Here is a 12,380-nt window from a genome sequence, read left to right as displayed (position 1 = left end):
GGTTATGCATCTTTATAATATGCACCTTAAAACACTGTTTGCTTAGAATACAGGTATGGCATTAGGCATGCTGTCTTATATTCATATCAGGTCCGGGGTTCACATAAGATAACTTTGATGAAATGCTGATAGTTGATAACCAACAATTACCTCAAGGAGACACATATCAATCTCTCTAATATGTGTTTAAGTTAGATACAGGGCTTATGAAACTTTTTCTAGTCCCGACCCTTTTTTATCACTTTCACGACCCTACTACTCTATAATATTTACAAAATTTTGTGGGACCCGATAAGCATTGTGCAAATCCGACACGTGCGTGAATGAAACCGTCAATTTTGTCACTTGTACTGTAATATACCATTGCAGTTTTAGGTCTTTAATTTCTAATTTTAAGACATAGAACAATGTGAAAAATTTTAAATAAATAATACACAAAATGACAGCGTCACGTGCAAAGCAAGTAAAATGAACATTTGTATCATAAAAAGAATGCGTCGAAACGTATTCCTTTTTTTCTTTGTCTGTATTGTCTTATCTTTATCTATTTTCAGATACATTGTGTAAAAGTATTTGGCAATTGTAAAATTATTATAAGTTAAAGAAATATCAAAACTGCTAACATGTTTGGCGACCCACAGTTTAAGAAACTCTAAGTTAGAGCGTCTTGACTGGAGCTGAGATTCAGATGACATTTTGAGTTACGCACCTCCATTTCTTTCGGACATTTGTATACCTTTGCATCTGTAAACTTAGTCTAACTTATGAAAAATTTCTCATACATTGTCTTAGAGAAGCTTCTGTATCTGGTATTGATTCAGAACGCATGAAAGTTTCTTTAAAACATTTTTAATAAAATTTATTATGAGAGCATTTCTTGGGAAGTAGGAAACACTATGCTTTATTCCCAGACAAAATGAAAAATTAATAAATATTTATCACTCTTTCCGAAAGCTCTGGGTATTATGTATAATGCACTATTAATCACTTTCTCCAAAACATATATTTATACAAGCATTTGACTCTTTCACATGTGAATAGAAAAATAAATTTTATTAATAGCCTTGCCTTTAAAACACTTCAGCGAATTGTATTTGCATAAATGAAACTTTCATCTCAAAGTTATAGTAGTTCATTTGTTTAATGGATTTTATTTCCCTGTTAATGTAACCATGATGAGATGATAATTGCAGTAAAACTGTAACAAGTTTTAACTCTTTTGAGAAAAATCTGGTTTGAATCATCTAGTCATCAATTAATTTATAACATTAGTATGTAAGTTAACAGGCTAGGTTTTAAAATTAGGCAGTTACGCAGCCTTTGCTTGGCATAGTAATGAAATTCTGTCTTTGTCGGCGCTTGAATTTATTGAAATCATGGCTTAGTTAATATTCATGAGAACGGAAACATGGAGGGGAAGAACCGAAAGGGTTTAGCCATTTGTTACCAGGAGAAAACGCTTTCCAGCGATGTTACACGGAAACATGGAGGGGAAGAACCGAAAGGGTTTAGCGATTTGTTACCAGGAGAAAACGCTTTCCAGCGATGTTGGGCAGGCAGTTGGTCTTCGTAGTCCTTAGTCTTACGCATATAAAATGTCTAGAACCTGAGCAGGCGTTTACCAGTATAAATTTCAGTATCCTCTACGTCTCTAGAAGAAGGAAAAAATAAGTCCATTTTAGCTAGGCCAAGAGGTGATTTTAGATGGGGGGGGGAAGAAGTGAGCCGGGACGGGACCCGAACTCACGAAATGCGGATCTGTGAGTCGTGAAAATTACCGTGAAGTGAGTGAAAATTACCGCGAAGTTTAATTTTTGAGTGGTTGTTCTTTCAGTTCTAATGTTCTAAGCAGTTAAGGTGAAGGTTTTCATAAGCTTAAGTATTTTGGAGTCTTTAAAAATAGTAAAGATATTAGTTATCTCTTATGTCTGGAGTAGATTTTGTTTCAGTTTTTCACTCTAAGTCTGTTTGGTGGTACTATGACTACTAGGTTCTTGATTAATGTTGAGTGCAGGAAATTTCTCTTTTTGGTGGAGTATGTATAGGTTCTATTTTTTCTTTGTTTCTAAATCTTCGTTGATAAACTTTACAGCCTCTATAGGAGCTTAGATGGTTTTCTGAACCAAAAATACAAGTGGGTTTTTCTTCTGGTTTTAAAGTCTATGTGTCTGATCTATGACTTTTACCGCATTTGCAGAGAATGTTTTTGAAACAATTGGTTTGTGAATGCCCATACTCCTGATAATTAAAACATTGTGTTGGTCTTTTCTTGTTGTATTTTTCAATGATGAAAATTTAAGTTGTTCATATGTTCATGTTAAAGTTGATCATGTTATTTAGGCTATAGGTTTTTTAACCTGTAGCGTTTCTTTTTAGTTCGAGAAAAAATACTGGGAGTCGGATAATTTCATCGTCCTGTTTCTTAGTGAATTGTTTAACTTTGATGATAAGAAAACATCTTCGTTCGAGATCGTCAAAAATGGCTTATTCTGTTACGTACTGGGTATGTTTCTTAAAATGACTTTAATGGTAGCTCCTGAAATAATCTAATACGCGTGGATATTTATTGTAACCTTCAACAGTTGCAGTGTAGAGAAAAAAAAGATTTACCCTTCATTTCTGCTTCAAATTCATTTTTACAGTTTTTTCTAGCATTTTATCTATAGATAGCCATTTTGTGTGGCTTTAGACGATAACAATTGGTGGGATAGTTTCTGAATTTTGTGCGTTTTTTAGTTCCATATTTTCTGTACTTTTAACGTTCATTTGATCTGCAGTAGCTTTATCTAGAGAGAGAATTTCATATCTGTTGTGTTGTGGAACTTCTGGATTAGATTGTTTTCTTAGAAGACTTACAAGTCTTTGTAGGGGTGATCCACTGATTTTGCGGTATAATTTCTAGAAAGGTATTTTACTGGGGTGTGCTCTTTGCTGTCTGTGCTGGTTTATTAACTGCTGAAGAATTCCCTTGTTACTGGTACCGAGCTGCAGCTTTACAAAGGTTAGGAAATATTCTCTGAAGTTTTCCTTGGATGGCATCTGATCAGATTTTGTTCTGATTTTTTTTTTTTTTTTGTAGAGTCTATCTGCTTCTTCATGTTTTATTCCTGATTCACCAAGCGTATCGTAAAGTGTTCTTTCTGATAATCGGGAAATATTGGAATTCGCAGAAATTTCAGAGTCTGCGTCGCTGTCCATATATTCATCATTCTCAGCATGTCAAGGCATTTCATCCTTGGTTAGAGGCCATGCTAATCTCCTCTGTATCGTTCCAAATTTAGTAGCAGGGTTTTTGTGAGAGTCAATCAGTTGTATGCAGAGTTGGAAGTCACGTGAAGATATAAGGTATTTCTCCTGCCTCCTTAGCATGCCTTCGACTTGTAGTAGTCAGCACACTCGACGAAAATTCGAGACGTCCGTGGTTCGAGTCCCGGCGAGGGCATTGCTCATTTTTCACATCTCCTGCTTTCAAAAAATACCTAATGTCTCTACAAAGGGGCACGCGCCAATAAGGAGACCATGCTGAGAAAGCTTACCTATTGGGTCTTTCATAATCTTAATGCGGTCTTTTGATTTAATTTGGATGGAGATATGTGACTTCGAGAGTCAATACTTAAGCTTTGCTTGAAGGATTTAGCAGTCATTCTTGTTGGACATGTGATGATGATTCTGAAGTTCTCCTTCTGATATTAGCTTGAAATGGGAATTTTTTAAGTATTTGCAGAAGAAATGCATGTAGCCGTAAAATACAGTTGAGATATACATAGAAGTAAATTAAGATGAAAAAAATATATACATTATTTCAATATACGCAGTTTCATTTCATTCTCTAAAAATTCTCGAATACTCAGTTAACTCTTTCCTGTAACCTCAGATAGTCCGAATGTGGGAAGTGATGAAAGTGGGAAGTTCTTATTTGAACTCTTAAGGAATGATTCATAAATTTAAGGAGCAGAGTTGTCGGTGTATCATTGTTAATATTATATTCGCAGCTCTTGAGAGATAAGAACACTGAACGAATCAAATCCTCTAATTTAGTGGAAAACAGGATAAATTGCGTACATAAATAAAGTACCCAGTACAGTCTCAGAAATGAAGCAAGTGACTAAGTGTAATTGTCTTGTCCAATTTTGTCAGTTACTAATGGTCTAGTATGGATATCTTCTCGGAGAATTTCATAATTTAGATTTTTGGCAAAGTTCGTAAAAGAGCTGCTTGCTAAGATATTGAAGAAGAAGAGAAGCTTAAAAGAGCAGCTTGCTAAGGTATTGCTGTTAAATAGCTACTGCACCAATGTTCTGTTTCTATACTTTGCCGTAAAATCATGGGCACCAATGCCTTGTTACTACTTCCTCTTAGGGAGGAAACTAATGCAGAAACAGACAGGTGAAACCGTAATTAACTAAATATCAACTGAGAAACTAAACTCTTAAGAGTTTGCTAATTACCACACTTTTAGTGATCGTATAAGTGAATTTTTAATGCATTGCGTTGTGAAAATGCATCCGGAACCGCGCCGTGAGAGGATCGAATAAACAACATGTAAAATCAATAAATATATAAGAAAAACACATAAAAGATATAAAGAAAACATAAGTAATAGGTTTCCAGATTAAATACCAGTTTATTCAAATTCCTCACAATTAAAATTAAATCTTATCCTAATCGGAGAGTCAAATTTCTTATTTTTGTTACAGTTTCAATTTGCTTATTTTTAGACACAGGGAATTCTTCAATTTGTCATTTACTTTTTTTACATTTAAATTCATGATTTGCAAATCTATTACATGACTCTTTTAATTTAACGGGTATCCGTTCTATAATTTCTAAGAGGTTAAAGAAAACATATTATTTGCAATTCACATCTGTTCTAAGGAAGATTACACAAACAACTTAAATTATTACATCCTAATTCATATAAAGACCTTAAGGTTTGTCTCGGTCAATTAAGAAGGGGAAAAAGGAAGCAATTCAGTTTCAGTAGACTGAATTTAAGATTCAATTTTAGGTAAAGTTCCAATTTCTAAAAGTTCTAAGGAAAATTTATAACAAAGCACTTATCTGTGTTTTTGACGACTTGAAACGCACCCGGAAAGGTATTGGGCTGGCCTTGCATTCTGGGAGAAAATTCAAAGGATTATAAGTCCCACCATAATTCCTGGAAAATTTCATTTCGTAAGGGGTACACAGGCGTCTAAGGAGTCTCACGCTTTTCGGTGTCACTGGCCGCAATTCCGGATAATACAGATTCCATGATTTTTCAGCCTCACAATCCGCTCGCTCAGTATCTCCGAAAACAAGCCCTAGAAACAGCACCCGAGCAGAATATTCAAGCTCGCAGTCAGGATGTCGAGTATCAAATCTCACGTTGGCGGGGTGGAACTTGGTCAATAATTTTGGAAATTAATACTCGCTGGAGAGAAAAAAAAAACTTCATACTCGCTGGATCATTTTTTTTTCTTTTCGACAGCAAGGCGACGGCCGGATAGTGTCCGTCGTGATCCGCCTGACTCACCACTTAATCATCCACAGAAACTTAACAAATCTTTCAGGCTTGGAAGTCCGGCAAAAAGTCTTAATCCTGAAAGTCTTAAATCCTTCAACAAAACTAGTCCAAAGTCGGGCAAAAAGTAACGTCCAAAAGTATTTAAATCTCTCAGCAGAACTCGTACACTTATAAATTTCGCCTCTTAGCCAAAATGCGGCCGGGGAGCATATTTGCCGCTCCCCGCCGGGAAACATCTCTCTTCGTAAATTACATCTTTTTCTATCGCTTTCAAGCAAGTTTCAAGAGTAACGTCCAAAAGTAAGTTCAGCAAGCAAGTCTCGCCAAGTCTCGCACGAAAAGTGATTCAAACTCGAATTTTCTTCCTCTCCTCCACAAACGAGGGCTCCCACTATGGCTTCAATTATCGCCCCCTTAATTTTGGCAAAATTTGCGTTTTCAACCCCTAAATGCGGAAATAAGGGTGATCGCGCATGCGCGCCCTTCTTCACTTAGCCAACAACCGGACCCTCAATCGCCAAAACCTGAATGACTTACATCGAAAGTTAAGTGGCAACCTCTGACCCTTCTGTCACGTACTTCCTGTCCTAAGGTCAACTGCACAATGAAATTTCTTCTAGAACATTCTAAAGGACAAAGCGCGCGAAATCATGACTTAGCAAAATTGCCTCCCTTTCCCTGCTTCTTTTCACAATGAATCAAATCTTGTACAAAAATTGCAAATAAAAGAAAAATAAATAATATTCTTTTAAACTAAATAATATTCCCAGAAGCATCTGCTTTTCCCCAAAATTAAAGCATTAAAATAAATAATTCAGAATCAAATAAAATTAAGATTTCCTTAAATCAGAAAATCATTCACCTAGTTTTTATAACGCGATCAGACAAATTCTCTACACAACATTGCTAAGGTATAGAAGTTTTTGTTAATTTTGTTGAGGTTTAAAAGCTGCCCCCATGATGATTCTCAGAAACTTATTTTGGATAACGTGTAGTTGCTTAATATCGTTTCAGGTGCGATTTACCCATGCAGGCGAGGCGTAAGTGAAAATGGGCCCCTAATGATGGAGGTTTAGATTCGACTTTTCCCGATCATGTTTATGCTGAAAGGATCTAGTTAAGCTTGAAGATAATATTGAAGGTTTTGCCTTGCTTAATATGATTTTTCCAGTTAAAGGAGCTATTTAGGGTGACTGCGTGGTATTTTGCTGTGGAGAAAGAGGAACTTGTGAGGCAAAAATATTGACATCATTTGTGATTTGTTTTTAGTTTCCTGAAATTTCTTATGAGCAAAAACTTCAAATTTATCCGAACTGATTTTGGTTTTCTACTTGCAGCACCAATTTTCGATGACAGGTATCTTGTTTTGCAGTCTCTTGATAGCATGACTTGGGTTTCGGGGTTTTGCCAGAACTACCGTATAATCAGCATAGTATACACATACTGTGGTATGATCTTCACTAAATTTAGGAAAATTGCTTACGAAAATTATGTAAATAATCAGGCCTAGGCTTTAATCTGAGTGGGTGTGAAGAATTTATCTCCTTATCTAATCACAAAAATCACAAATCTATTTTCCAAGAAGAATTTAATAAGAAACTGATTTGACGGAGAAGATTTATCTTGATTAACTTGAAAATAAGCCTCACATGCCAAACGGTGTCGAAAGCTTTAGAGACATGAGGATAGCCACTCTTAGCTACATGTGAATAGCCCATAAAATGTATTCACATACTCTTAAAAGCTGTTTAGGGGTAGATAACGTTTTCCGAAATCATTCTGCACATCCGAAATATCTTGTAGGTAGGGCTTCATTCTGTTGCAAATAGTAATTCATTCTAATAGCTTTCCAAGCATAGATATGAGACTAATTGGTCTGCTGCTGCTGGGAGAATCGGGCGGCTTGAGAGGCTTTACAATCAGGAAAATTGATGCTTGATTCCAGGCGTCCGTAAAATGCGAATTTCATAGACATGAATTAAAAAGCTATCTAGTCATTAGACAGTGTTGTTTAGCAGTATGTTTGTAATTTGATCTAACCCTGGGATTTCCTGAACGATGAGGCCTTGATAATATGACTATTTCAGCAAGAGGGTGCATTTACCGATATTTCTGGGGTACGGGGAGTTAAGACAGAAATTTACTGAGTCAATAGTTTCTTTATCCTTATCCTTGTTAGACAGAAATAAAGCTGACAGTGCATTTTAAGATATTCGGAGAAACCATCAGCTCACTCCTAGTTCGTATAGGCCATGTTGTTGTGACTTCTGATTGGTTTGCTATACGGTCTGTTCGTTTTAATTTTCGTAAGGTATTCTAGAAATAACCACCTTCGAAATTGACATTATCAATCCTGTGTTGCCAGATGTCTGATTTACGCTTGCTAATGACAGTTTTAATTCTGTTGAATCTGTTAATTTGGGGCTTCTTATCAGCATCCCAAGTCCGATTAAAGTATTCCTTAGCCTGGTCCTTTCCTGGATAAGGTGCCTGAAGTGAGAGGAATGTTTCCCATGATAGTGAAGCTGTTATTTCCCTAGATATATAGGGAAACGTAATATCACTTGTAGGTCTCAGGCTGTTAATATTTAATGTTAAGCATGTCATATCATTAACATATCACTTGTTAGTCTCAGGATGTTAATATTTAATGGAGTGGTGCAAGCTAAATTCTAAAATAGACCCCAATCGGTTAATTTATTTGAGCAGATAATATTTCGGCTTAGTGACACTTAACTGATTGAGCTATTATTGGTACACGGTTGGATGAAAGATCATCCATTACGTCTATGGCCTTGGCCTTTGGAATGTCGATGGTACTTAAGAAAAATTACCCGATCTAGAAATGACTCGTGCAGTAATTGAGCTGTTTCTAATGCTGTATGGCATGTGGCATCATCTAGTTGAAACCACATGTTGTGCACATCTATATCTTGCAATTTAGGCACAAAAACTGGATTATCATGTCGCGATAGTCACCACACTTAACTGTTATTGCCTGACCAGGCGCGTTTTCGAAGAACAATGGTCCGATGATGTCTTCAGCCCAAAACACGCACCAACCAATGACTCGTTGTGGATGCATTTGTTTCTCAACAATCTTTCGGGGCTTTTCGGAGCCCCAAATGCGAAATTTTGTCGATTAACAAAGCCATCAGGATGAAAATGAGTTTCATCGTTGGAGATGATTTTGTTCGAAAAATCAGAATCCACTTGTTGATATTCTATAATTCATTTAACGAACGCTCCTTGTTATGTGTGGTCAGTAGGCTTCAGATTTTGGTCAACTGAACTTTGTTAGTATGAAGACGCAAATCTTTCGTGAGAATACGCTGCACAGAGCTTCTCAAAATGTCCAATTCTTGACAACGATCTGATGTCCCTGGACTCTCAGCAACACTCTCACGAACTGCTTTGATGTTTTGTGTTTAACGACTTGTTGAATGATTGCTAGCGTGTTTAAGTCGCTAACTGATCCAGTCTCCATAAATGTTTCAAATAATCTCTACACAGTACATGAAGTTAAATCATTATTCCGATCATATTTTGTATAAAAATTGTGAGCTTTAGCTGTCAAACCTTCGTTATTTTTAAAATATTGCTCAACAATGGAAACATGTTGTTCTTTTGTGTACCGCCTTTTTCCGTTTTTAAAAAGCCTGAACTTTCAGCTGTCACCACGCTTTCCGCTTTGCTTTAGTTGGCCACACTTTATTGCACAAATGACATGAATTTTGAGACACACTATATAACTTTCACAAAAGTTGTTAACAGAAACCCATCAGGTATATATATAAACAAATGGAAATGAAATGTAGTCTTCCAATCAAAATGAGAAACATAATGTATACTTTCAACTCAAAAAATACATTTCTTTCGTCTGTGACATTCTTAAGTTTCAAATCGTTAAGAAAAGTCATTAACTATTTTTTATTCCTCGAAAATATAGTATTCTGGGAAAAAGAACACAAACAAGAGTTTAACTTCTAATGTGATATTTTTAGATTCTTGTTACTCTGTACTTTGTCTTACTGACAGTATGTAACAATGATGTCGCAAATATTAAGTAAATGGCGCTACTTAATAACGAAAACGATCTTCTGAGTTATTAAATTTCGTTTTTTTTTTTTTTTTTTTTTTTTTTTTTGTGTGTGTACAGATTGACCAAAATTTATTCCATAAAGCAACGTAGGTATTCGAGAATAATATGCTGATTAATCAAGTTTTTTTATTAACATCAAACCTACAATATAACAGATTATTTTTATCAGTTTTTATTCAATTTTTATGCATGATGTTTATCACATTGTAAAAAGTTTGTCATTGATTTTTTTAACCTGTCTTTTCATGAGCTAGCAAGTTCAAATTTTGTACATTGTCTGTGGGAGAAAATGCAAGGTAGTAAAGCGATTTTCCAAATTTGATTTAAATTTTTTTTTATGTAATATTTAAAGCAGGAGTTCTGAACCGGTGGTACGCAAGAGAAAAATAGGTGGTACGCAAAGAAGCAAAGTATTTTTAAAAATTAAATTCAAAAATTAAAACCCCAACATCCTAAATGAGTTTTTTCTCGTAAATATCTGCGATCTGAGCTTTGTTCAAGAGTGTTGGTGGTAGTAGTACTTTGTAATGGTGGTACTAAAGGTTTTCAATTTTTGTTTTGATGGTACGCATTAGTCCAAAGGTTGAGAACCTCTGATTTAAAGCATTTTTCACATATATCTTCGTTTAAGGAACAAACTTATAATATCATAAATTTATTGTTTGCAACATTGTATAGAGCGTCTTTTAAATGAAAATTTTAAATTAACTTCTGATTTTTTTTAAAACTCTTTCGATTCTTTCATTTTTTGACGTCTATTATTTTAAAATTTCAATATCTCAAATGTACTGTATAAAATTTTGAAATTTTCACACATTATCAATCAAATTTTTTAACCGTCTTTTAAAGCAAGAATGGTAAAATATATTAATAGAGCGATTTTCTACATTAAAAAAATACATTGCGGTCTGAAGCAGAAGGGGGAAATCAATTTTACCTCGGTCACATAGTTTCAAGGTTATGCTATCATTAGGTCATACTGTTCTTACGATTCCTTAATAAGTCATCGAGTTCAAATTTTGTACACACACTCTTTGCGGATGGCAATGCAATATGGTGAGACTATTTCCTTAAATTTAGATTTAGAATTTTTAAAGATTTAACGATGAAACAATTTTTCGAACACATTTATTTAACGAACAGACTAAACATCTTGGAATTTTGCTGTTTGAACAACGGCATAGAGCAGGAAAAAATTTTTTTAAATAAAATTTATATAAAATTTTGATATATATATATTTTTTTTTTGAAAAATTCGTTGAATTTTTTTCGATTATTGGACGTAACATAGTTGGCTGGAAGAAAACGACTGAATATTCATTGTTGAAAAATTATTTATCTGGAATGTTTCAGACTTTAAAGGTTGCCCATAAATCTTTGTTAATGTTCTTTACGTTCCCATTAAGCTCGCAGTCTACCAGTCTGCTTTTTCACTCACTCCTGCTAATTATTTTCTTCTTTTCTGTCTTGATAGATTTATTCATTAAACTATACAAAATATCAAATGAATAATAAACTATAAAATAACGTCTTTCTATGAAAATATTGAATAAGTTTAATTACATACACTTATATCAATCCTATTCAAAAGTGAGAAATGAATATTATTAAGAACTGCATCTGTTGCTTTCATATAGCTTAATTTGTCAATTCACAACAGACAGATTCAGTTTGAAAGATAATATTTTGCATTTAGCCGAATAGCAACAGACTCGAATGACAAGTGAAACGAGGTAGTTATAGTGATTCAAAGCACAATTGCGTTTTGAGACTAATAACCATTTTGGGTAAAAAAATTCGTAATTCAAAATTCGGGTTTCCAGGTGGAGGACTAGGTTATTCAATATTTGATGTCTCTAGGTACCGTCGTTTTATTTATAATGCTATAAATGCAGGTTCTTCATTATTTAACTTCTTTAAAACAATACAGGGCGATAATATTTGGTGGCAACAATTTGAAAAGTGATTCGACGCGAAATGCCGTTTCGAGACTTATTTAGCACTTCTGGGCTAATAAATAAGTAAACAAAATAAAATAAATCGGAAAGGTTTAAGATTTTAACGGTCACCAAAGGGGTTTATTAATGCTTTTACGCTCTCGCTGAGCTCGTAGTCTACCAGTCTTCTGTAATACTCACTCCAACTAACCCATTTTTTTTCCCTCTTTAGCTTTATTATTAAGCATCATTTACTTCGCATATATGCCATATGCAATTCAAGAGCAAAATACTAAAATTTTAAAACATAGTAGTATACGTTCGAAATTCCGAAGCAAGGTAAGTGTTGGCATATACATTTTTCTGTTTTTTTTCAGTCTTTTCTAAGTTCACCATATCAATGATCAGTTTTCTTACTAAGACGACTTTACAAAACGTTTTTGTCTTTTTGTTACTAAAATTTGAGTTTAATTTATTTATTAAATATGAAGCTCTTGGGGCTTAAGCCACTTAAAATTCCATTCAACAGCAAAATTACGAAATATTTAAAGCTAACATTTTTTAGAATTTCCGATGACTCTCGCGTCCTGGAGATAAATATTTTTTTTTTCGTACACTGTTGTTGCCACTGCTCGCTTTGAAATAATTGAGTTTGTTAATCAAAAAATCATTGAAGTTTGACAGAATAGGAAATAGATAATAAAACAAAGTCGAAATTCAAAATTCGGGCTTCCACGTGCTCATGTTCGGAGGGCGGACTACGTTAGTCAAACTTTGATGGCACTTAGTTCATTAACTTTTTTCACAATGCTAGAAACATGCATACATTCAAGCA

The 12,380-nt window shown here is 34.5% G+C and overlaps 1 non-coding gene across 1 annotated transcript; it reads right to left on the bottom strand.

Annotated features, from left to right (window-relative positions):
* Nucleotides 1-3,198: 3,198 nt before the first annotated feature.
* Nucleotides 3,199-3,304, bottom strand: LOC118182913 (U6 spliceosomal RNA). Its single transcript, XR_004757143.2, has one exon. It is a non-coding gene; the product is annotated as a U6 spliceosomal RNA (small nuclear RNA).
* Nucleotides 3,305-12,380: the final 9,076 nt, after the last annotated feature.

Source organism: Stegodyphus dumicola, chromosome 10 (assembly GCF_044657685.1).
Source record: "Stegodyphus dumicola isolate Sdum_Otavi_A_Nest chromosome 10, ASM4465768v1".
Classification (NCBI taxonomy): Eukaryota; Metazoa; Arthropoda; class Arachnida; order Araneae; family Eresidae; genus Stegodyphus; species Stegodyphus dumicola.
Note: the sequence above shows the minus strand (reverse complement) of the source record. Positions and strands in the feature narration are given on the sequence as shown.